We start from the raw sequence: 10,907 nt of genomic DNA, 5'->3' as shown, positions 1-10,907 counted from the left end.
ATATATATATATATATATATATATATATATACACATATATATACACACACATATACACACAAATATATACACATATGTGTACATAACACCACCTACAACAATGACAATAGGCACAACACAAGCACCACCACCACCACCAACACACCAATAGCAGCAACAATGCCAGCAACTATAGCAACAACAACAGCCACAATGATAATAACACTCTACACTCTGTCTTCTACAACCCTAACAACAAATCTTATGATACGACGAGGATCTACCCTACAGACTTACCCTTCAGCAAAAGGGTATGTGTCCCACCCCAAATTGACAGCGAAACAGAAGCAAAGATCTCCTTAGCTAGAAATAGGCTCCGACACATCTTAGACCGAGGCAACGTATCCACTAAAAGAACATAGGGAGAACTGGACCCACCAAGTCAGCTCATCTGTTGACAAAGGCCTACAAAACCTGAAACAGCGAATTAGGAACAGGGAATTCGTGTGCCTCCCTACGGACAAGTCTGGCAGACTGTCAATAGACAGCCCACAGAACTATGTCCAGACCATTGAACAACACACCTGTAGCATGAGGGAAGTTGCACCACAGGAACATGGAAGGGTGGAAAAACTCAATGCACACATGGGAATGTGGTGTAAAATACTCCAACCTATGAAAAAGACTGCACACAATTTCCAAGCATCCAGCAATGATGTTCCTACACTATACGGGTTACGCAAAGACCATAAACCCTGTCATGGGCCCCCTCCCCCAAACAAACCAGTTTGCGGAGCTAATATCTCCAGCAACTATAGACTGTCATAATTCCTCTCACAGGTGTTACGACCTCTCATAGAGATGTCTTCAGATGTCTGTGTGAGCATGGAAGATCTCAGTAAAGTCAGTACTTGCAACCACTCCAACGACCTCACAGGTTGTGTAGTGGATAGTATGGATGTGATTTCACTCTACCCATCTATAGACATAGATTTTGCTGTGGAGAAATGCATTCAGGTAATCTGTGAGAGTGAAGTGGAGTTCTGTAATGTCAACACGAGGGAACTGGGCCTCCTTATTAGACTAAGCTACGGCAGTGACTATTTAGACGACCTTGACCTCAGTAGATTCTGCCCCATCAGGTCACAGAGGGGAAGACCACCCACCATCACCTCAGCAGTGAAGAAAAGCACCACAGAGCGCTGGAGTGGCTGGACCGTACCCACCCAAGACCTGAGAACAACAGTCAGGTGAAGGAAATGATTGCACATGCAATAGGGGCCAGTGTAAGAACCATCTTGAAGAACCACATAGTAAAGTTTAATAAAAAAAACTATACATGCAGGTTTAAGGTGCAGCCATTGGTGTCGGTGTAGCTGGAGATGTGGCTGGCCTCTTCATGATCTGGTGGGATAGAAAACCTCAGCAATCCTTAGAAGAACAATCCAAAATTCTTCTACTCTACTGATCTCAGGCCTCTACCACTTTCATTTCTTCTTAGGTAGAGCCTGTCAACATCACTGTTTCTGTGGAAGTTCCCAGTTGTTTTCAGGATTTTCCAGGTTGTATGTATGTATGTATGTATGTATGCATGTGCAGATTTGTATGTTTTATGTATGTATTCTCGTGCATATAGTTACATATCTAGACATGCTCATATATATTTAAATGATAAACTTCTGGAAAGTTTTACAGATTTTCACAGTTCCAGTGATAGATTGAATCTGTAGACTTCGAATTAGCTTTTTCCTTTCTGGTTTTGAGAAGCCTAATTTCTCAAGATTGGTATTTAGGCAGTGTTACATATTCCAGGGCCCCAACAAGTATGTATGTAGATATGCGTGCATATGCATATTTTGCAAATAATGTGGATAGATGCAGTTTTGTTTTGCATGTTAAACCCTAAAGTTCTCAACTCGCAGTGACTCTCACAGAATGTAGAGTATTTTTTGCTTCTTTAGCCTTGCAGTAAAGTGATGTGCCGTGAATGAGCCATTTCAAATGGTATCAATCCTACCATTCATAGTAAGATCTTTCTTCCCTTGTCGACCGCTCTAGTCTCTACCGTTTTCCTCGCGCTCGTTTGTTGTTCCCGACATCTTCCTGATTCGAGTTTTTGTTGTTAACATATCAACACTGACAATTTGAAAAAAAAAAATTCTATAAAATTGATGAATGCACAAAAAAAAAGTAAGAAAATATTTGCGACATCATTCTTAAGCAGCTGAAAAATGACGGATACTGAGAAATCCTGTGACTTGGAAGCGTATTCTGGCGTTGAAAATGTCCAAATATAAACAATTGCAGGATATGAATGGAAAATATTCAAGCACAAGATGGAGTATTCAATTATTGTTTACGTCTCATATTCATGAGTTCTTGTAGAAGAATAACTCGGAAACAAGACGCGTATTTATGGCCAGACATATGTCTAGAAATATGTTTCGTTGAATTAGTCATTCATGTATACATTTTATACATTCATCTCATTATATATTTCATAGTAAAATGTGAAGAGCAATGATATATATTTGAATTGTAAATAGTAGACATAAGGAAATGTAATAGTAATTGTATATAAATTTGCTTTCGCTTCATTTTCATTCATTTTATATATATATTTTTTTTTTTTCTGTTACATAACATTTGCTCTGAACGGAAATTGCAGAGAATTGCTAATGCCAACTGCGCTGCTATCTTAAAACAATTGCCAAGTGAATAGCATATCTTTGGATTACTTTTCAGAAAGTCTGACCGTTTTGATATAATGTTTAACTATCTGTAGGCTGATAAATAGTCTATTTTAGAGGATTCAATCATTTTAAAGTTGTCCGAATAATGTGAATATTGCTTAAAAATGTGTACGTATGGTTTTCATAATGTTAAAGTTTGTCATGCTTATTAGAGACTTATCTTGATATAATTAAGTTATGGTTTACATAAATAGTTGAGTATTTAATTTTAGAATAAATCCCCTAATAGACACAAACAGTATTGTATTTCGAATGTAGAACTGAACGTGACCGAAAGTTTATAATGAAACTTTAGCGCTTGGCATCACTAAACTAGGTTGACAAAGTTAACGGCATTATTAGAAACGCTTGTTTCAACACTGGTACTAGGCTAAAATTCTATTCTCTCAAACTACATAAGCATTGTAGAGCAGAAGATCATGGCCAAATGCCCGGAGTATCACGAGAAAATTCAGGGACTGAATTTCACCAAATATTTTGGTGGACAAAGTAAAACAGTCAGCAGAATTTAATATTGAAATGAAAAAGTTGGCAGTATATATGTAAATAAGTACTTCACACTAAGTCTATCACTAGTAATCTTTACTTCCTCCTCCTCGTCATAATCATCACCACCACCATCATCATTTAACATCCATTTTCCATCGGTTGGACGGTATGACAAGAGCAGGCAAGCCGAAGAGCTGCACCAGGCTCCAATTGTCTGTTTTGGCTCGGTTTTTACAGCTGAATGCCCTTCCTATCGACATGGCTTTCTTCAGGGTATTTCTAAGTTGAATCCCCAAGGTAAAAAGTACGTTACATGCTTTAATCTCGAGTAATTTTCAGTAAAAACCTGACACCTGAATTTAATGAGTTCCTTCTAGCGTTGTATTGCCATCGTAGTATGTGGATGTTGGTAACATCTCCAAATAACCTTAGAACTGAATGAAATGGTTTCACTCAATGCATAGTGTTACGAAATAATGGTATCGCAGCAAAACCATCAAAAAGTAATAAACTTTATTGATGTTTATACATTTAAACACTTTGGTAAATCTTGAGCTAATTCATTATCAGAGGTAGTTGGAAAATGTTTTATATATAAATGCTAAAGTAAGTTTGAACTTATGCTATAGTTTCACCAAACTTGATAAACATTGTAGATAGTTTTATGTCGAAGCTTATCAAATTCTAAGTTATGGCTTTGAGACACAAAAACTGACAATTGCTTCAGTAGGTTCTCGAATATTTTGAACTCCTCTTGTCAAGAAAAAAGATTCTATCAGTATCTTTTATCTCGATACATAAACAAGATTGTTACCTTTAGAGTTACAAACATTAAGATCAGAAACCTACTCATAAAAGAAGTTATTCTGTTATAAAACAAATTAACAATTAACATCCAGCTTAAACTGAATTGAAGCCAGTGGACAATATGAGTTCAGTGATTCACAATACCTGACCCATTTCCGTCTTTTATGCATACCGGAAATTGGAGGTGGAACGCAATTCCCAAATGGAAATTAAATTACTTGCTAATTCTGATATTACTTACAAGGTTATTATGCGCCAACCATAATAGCTAGGTAATCTATGTCTCTTTCGTTCTTTAATGATTTCAAACAGGAATTTTTGACTCGAATTCATGAGAATTCGAGTCAAAAAGTGTAAGTTAGAATTTGTAAGTTAGAATTTGAATATCTTTTGGTTATTATTTTTTAAACTATACTGCAGTAGACACCACGGGAAAAACTCTCATAATGGCTTTTGAAGCAAAATGCACTCGTTTATATCGCTAGCGAGGAGATAGATCCCCGCTACCTCCAGCGGGAGACGTGGTTTCGACCTTCCCTGGTCTTATCAATAATGGATGCTCGACCGCTAGAAATAGCAGCGACTCATTTCCCCGCTAGCGATATAACAGTGCCAGAACAGGCGCTGGTATGATCAAGCTAGCTCCAATGGTTGCGGTTGGTCTACGTCGATACAATGAGATTTGTGGATAGCAGCGGTTGTAGTCTCGTTGAAGAACGCTAATGTCATGAAACCAATGTTGGAAGGAGTCGTGTGTTTTGAAATTTTTAGTTATAGCTGGTTCAATAGTTGCTGTTCCACTGCATTTTGTAATGAACACAGGTGAATTCGTTTTCATATACTCAGATTAGAAAAGAATCTGGCATCGCAACGATTGCTATGTCAGCAGAACGATTCTACCCTTATACATCCGAATAAACAAGCAAATTCTACTAAAAACAACAAAATATGCAAGAAAATGAACGAGGATAGCGCTGTCACTATTAAAGTTACAGGTAGTAACATCTGTAGTTTGCTGGTAAAAGAAATTATTTTGATAAAAAAATAAATAAATAAACTCAGTGAAACAATAACCAGCTAGAATTGAAATCATCCAATTCTGTGTCACGTGCATATCATTTCACCGTAGCACTTATACGCAATTTACAATCTGCTATTCTTACACCTCAAATCACCAGGAAATTCTAATATTACACAAGGATATTCAATTCAAATTCAATTCTAAGGAGGTCGACTTTGCCTTTCATCTTTTCAGGAGTCGAAGTACGAGTTGGGTACTGGAGTCGAAATTGCTGACTTTGTACCAAAATTTGAAACTGACGATGCGATACATCAACAAAATTTATTTGCCCCTCAGTTTTAAAAGTTTTTGAAATGAAATTTTTAACTTGAATTGCCAAGATTAATCTAATAATACTTAGTTAACAGTGGAATATCTTTAAAACAGTTGAATATCTTATTTAATATATTCTTTTACATCGCTATCGACTTCTATAACTCAATGAATATTTACGACTGGTTCTGCAAAGTTTCCTCTACAAAATATCATTTGCAAAATGCACGTTACAGTAAAGGCTAAAGTTCCTCCCTGTGGAATCAAACTCCTGAGTACGTGGTTATGAAGCAAATTTCTTAACCATTCTGCTAATGTCTACACTAGTTGGAATATAATATCTGATTGAACTAACTGACTCTCATAATAAGAGTAAATTTGTAACACCAAGTATTGAAAATAGAAATAACTGCCAGTTACATGTTAAAGTTTTCTTCATTACGTCTATCAATCTAAACAAAAATAATATGTTGTGTGATCACACCTACAACACTCTACAACACCAAACAGGCAAAAAAAAATCTTTTCCAATAGATGACATTTTGCCGGGTTTTTTTCCCCCTTGCTCTTAATACTTTGTCTGTGTTTTTCTCTTCATAGCATTATATTGTAGTCAACACAACATTGTACAAAATAAAATCTGACTGACAGTACTGTATATGAAAGCGAAATTAGTGAAATCGAAAGCAGGAAATCATATGGTTTACTTGCATAAATATCTATGCTGTCTGTTATGGTTACATAGAACGCACAGATTGTACAGAAATACTCGAAATATACGTCAATGTTATAGAACTTATGTAGAGAAGAGGAATAGAATATGGGGTGACACAATTAACATGTAGTTACGTCGGTCTCTGATTGTCCATATTTAAAAAATGTATTCACTGTGTTAGTAATAATTCTATTCGTGAGGCGGCGAACTAGCTGAATCGTCAGCACGCCGGACAAAATGCTTAGCGGCATTTTGTCCGTCTTCTGAGTTCAAATTCTGCCGAAGCCAACATTGCCTTTCATCCGTTTGGGGTCGATAAATTAAGTACCAGTTAAACACTGGGGTCGACCTAATCGACTTACCCCCTCCCCCGAACTTACTGGCCTTGGGCCAAAATTTGAAATCAACAATTCCGTTCGTGATAAAGAATATAAATTGATTACACCGAAGTTTTCCAGAATACATTATCTTTTGATTGGTATTTGGTTATTCCCTCAATTATATTTTCATTTGTGCCATCAGAGAATCACAAACAACTGACAGATTGCTGGAAAACAAACCAAATTGCAGACAGATTTATATTATGTCACTTAACTCAGAGTGGTTTTCATTAAATTTTATGTTCAGCAATGGAGTAGAAAAGACATATTTAATTTCCAAATATGTTCAACTTTTTTTCTGCAACAGAAGATACTTGAAGTACATGAGTCTTTTCTAGGAACAGATTTATCTCTCGCTCGTTCAGTACTACAGAAATCAAAACTAAGCTGCTGCAGAGTTTTTGTGATTCTAAGATCAAACTGTTTCTCTCAAAATTTTTTTTTTTTTTTTTTTTTTTTTTTTTTTTTTTTTTTTGCTTTTGATTTTATATCATTAAGCTTCAAATGTTTTAAATGGAAAACAATTATATATACCGAATGTAAATGAGACATTTCACAGATAAAGTATACAAACGAACAGAGAAAATGAATGCTTTCGCATCTCCATACCCTTCGAAAATATCTTTTGAAATCCATTTTCTGTGTTTCTAATCAATACATTAAAATGCATTGTCTAGACGTAGAATAAGCGACAATTTCTTAGCAAGTCAACTCTCTATTACAAAATATCCTATTTTTTCATTTTCTAAATTACACTGCATTCTGTTAAGTCAGAAAACTACAGAAAAATGAAATCAAACAAGTTTATTTTAATAAAAATACTATCGATTTTTAAAATGATGGAGTAAGGTTTTTTACTTCTCGTAATTTATGGATTCGTCTGTTGGACTAAAAGCATTCATTATTGAAGATTTTACTTTATTTTATTAATTTTGTTTCTTTTATATTTTCCTCCTCCATCTGTTTAGTGACGGAGATTTATTTCATTGAACATGTGTTAATATTATTTCGATTATAACTTAATCCTTTGTAACGGTATCCTTTCTAAACCTTTATACTTGAAGTATTGTTTATGAATTTCAACGACGTAATATATAATCACACTCAGATTACAGAGAAAGAAACGCTTCCGAAATATTGGACACATAGGACAACTACGAATCAGAGACAGCGAAATTTATGGGAAATTAAATTTTCTCCACTTTCACATTATTAATGTTACATTATTATTGGTTTCCAATGACCTAAATATATTGCATAAATACAAGACTATCCACGTAAACTAAGTACGGATAAGTAGATATTTTATGCTAAAAGCTTTAAATAGACCAAGATTAGTAATTTATTTTAATATATATTCTGTTGACGTTATTTATTTAAAAGTAGCCATTATTTACAGGACTTTTATTCCGACTCGGCATTGCCTTGGAAAAGAATCCATGGCTAACATCTGTGTGTGTGTGTGGATTTCACAATGAGCTGTAAGTAGCGATCAGGACGACGATGTGGTCGTCCGAGTACGCTGATTGCGATTCTTCCACATCCTGTCTCGCCTGGAATGTCTCTCAGCTTCTCTATTTTACTCAGCAATGACTCGAATGTCAGTAAATAAAGAAGAAACGAGCAGGACAACCTTGATGGACCAAATTCTTGACACCGATATGTAACCGTTCACCCGAACCACCAAGCTGACGTTACCTTACGTTGTTGCCCTTTAACCGTGAAAAACGGGACAGACACTAGCCACTGTGAGACCAGGATTACACTAGAATTGTTCTGGTGTAGTTTGCAAGCAAAAAAAAAAGTCCCGAAACACCTTGAAATTCTTACTGATGGCTTCCTTATAAGCATTCCTCTCTCTAGCAAGATTCCTCACCAGTTTGGGTGGCACTTAACTGCTTCAGTCCTGTGCATATTTGAACATCTTATAAAGTGCACCTAATTCAGAAGTCCTATTTGCTAATTCTGAGAAGGAGATTGCTTTTGGTAGTTTAAACCAGTGCATTGACTGCTTGTGCCATTTGTCTTTGAAACGGAAGAAATAAATCATTAGGAAATTATTCTTTACACACATAAAATCATACATCATGTCAGAGATTAGATGAACTCCATGAAAAAGTTCAAGAATATACTCGACAACAGTCTCGGTTGGAGTGCCCCCCACATCAACAATAAAGTTGATATGGCGCACAGGATGAGCTCCTGGATCCTCGGAACCTTCCGGTCCAGAGAGCAATATGTCATAATTTCCCTCTTTCCCTTCTTTGTACAGCCATACTAAGAATACTCTTGCGACCCGTGGTCTCTCAAAATAAACAAAACATTACGAGAATTGAGTCCCCCTACATAGGGGAACCACTAAAAAAAAAGAAAAGGCATAACTGATCTGGATTATTGGCACCGCCTGAAAACATTGAACACTCAAATAGCACTGCGACCTCTCATAATATCAACATAACAAGAAAACCTCTAGATCTTGGCTTTTAATCACTTTTTGTCATCGGTTATTATTTTCGGCTTCCACATTTTCAAACAGTTGAAAATGTAACTATCTTAAGATATTGCACACTTTAAACACAAGCTCAGTGGTATTTGAAAGTTTACAATATCATGGCAAACATTTTTCGCTTCAGTTGGGGTGGTAAATTGGATTAAATCGTTGGCTATGAAACACAACGCAGCCTGATAAGAGGAGGCTCTTCATATCGAGACGTTAACACTATAAGCCGGTCGAGATAAATACTACAAACAAGGAAAAAAAAAAAAAGAAAAAATACTAATCTTTTAAAATTTTACAGGGACATTTTGAATAAAGTCTAGAAACGATGGTTTAGATTTTATTCCATATAAAGAATTAAGGTTAACATTATTAGTCTGTTATTGGCAGAAAATTAATCAATTTTTGTAATCTTTGAACAATCAAACATTTTTGAAACTGTCTCAGTATGGATTCACTAAATATTATATATTTTTTGGTGATATGCGTGTATGCGCGCGCGTACACATGTATATAAACATGCACGAGCGTACACAAGACAGGCCTACATACAGATACACTCAGATATGATGTTACTAACAATACTAATGAAAATTTTCAACTACTAACAATAAAATCATATAATTCATTCGGCTCTACACATTTACCAAGTTCTTTATTCAATCACTGTTCGAATATTCGTTCTTCTTATATATTTACGACATTTATATTTAACAATATATAAATAGTTATAAATATCTATCTACGTTTATATACAGGGTGGTGCAAAAGTGGGTATACAGTTCTGAAAAAAGAAAACACGAACAATACTCATTTATCTTTATCAAAAAAAAAAAAAAAAACTAAAAGTTACGAAAGAAGTATTATTATATTTATGATAAATGTATCATTATGACTAATGACACTAAACATATTAATTTAATGTGTTAATAACTTTTAAAGAATTAAATATTATAACATTGATGTGATACGTACTGTATACCTACTTTTGTGTGTGTGTGTGTGTGTGTGTGTGTGTGTGTGTGTGTGTGTGTGTGTGTGTGTGTGTTTGGTAAATTGATTGCAAATTCATTGAGAATGAAGTGTACTGAATACGAGAGATATATTTTTTATTGTATTCCAGGCATAAAAATTTCAGTAACCGTAAATCCGAGTTTCACGATTCCGATATTCGGACGGTAGTGGAAGGTAAAACATGCATGCCAACTGATATATTCTTACTCAGAAAAAAATTACTTACTGATACTGTTGTACATAGGGTAAATGTGTTTCTTTTTTGTAGTTTAATTAATTAAGTTAGTGTTTTATCCTTCCTAGAATTAAGGTTGAATGAATGTGGTGATATCTAAGGTATGTTTTTTCCCAAACAACAACACTTATTTTAGTGTTGTTGACACGGCCGGATTGAATGGTACTGCCCAGGTATCGAAACCATAGTGATATTCGTGGGACAGCTGATGATGGAGGTATGTCGGATTGTTGGTATGGCTGTTATTGTATGTGGGGAATAGTATTTTAACACATCCATTTGATATATATAATATATATGTATGTGTGTGCACGTGCATACTCACTTACATTCATAACCTCATATATATGCAACAAATATAAATGTCTTTAGGCACACATTCAAATATTGTTTTCTAGACACGTACTAAAATGAAATCATGTTCAGGTATACATACACAAACAGGCACTTGTCTGTGAGTTATATTTGTACTACGCACACAACCATGTGAAATGAATATAAAAATATGTTAAGATGTATATTACAGTAAAAATTTGAATTCGTGTTTAATGATGTTCAGGCAAGTAAACAAAGAGACATATCTAAAACCATATAAATCAATACGCGAAGATACCAACACTGAAAACACGCTAGTTGGAGGGTGTTCTTTGACGGAAAGAGAGTAATGCAATGTATATATATATATATATATATATATATATATAT

Source organism: Octopus bimaculoides, chromosome 2 (assembly GCF_001194135.2).
Source record: "Octopus bimaculoides isolate UCB-OBI-ISO-001 chromosome 2, ASM119413v2, whole genome shotgun sequence".
NCBI lineage: Eukaryota > Metazoa > Mollusca > Cephalopoda > Octopoda > Octopodidae > Octopus > Octopus bimaculoides.
The sequence above is the reverse complement of the archived record's forward strand: the minus strand, read 5'-3'. Positions refer to the sequence as shown.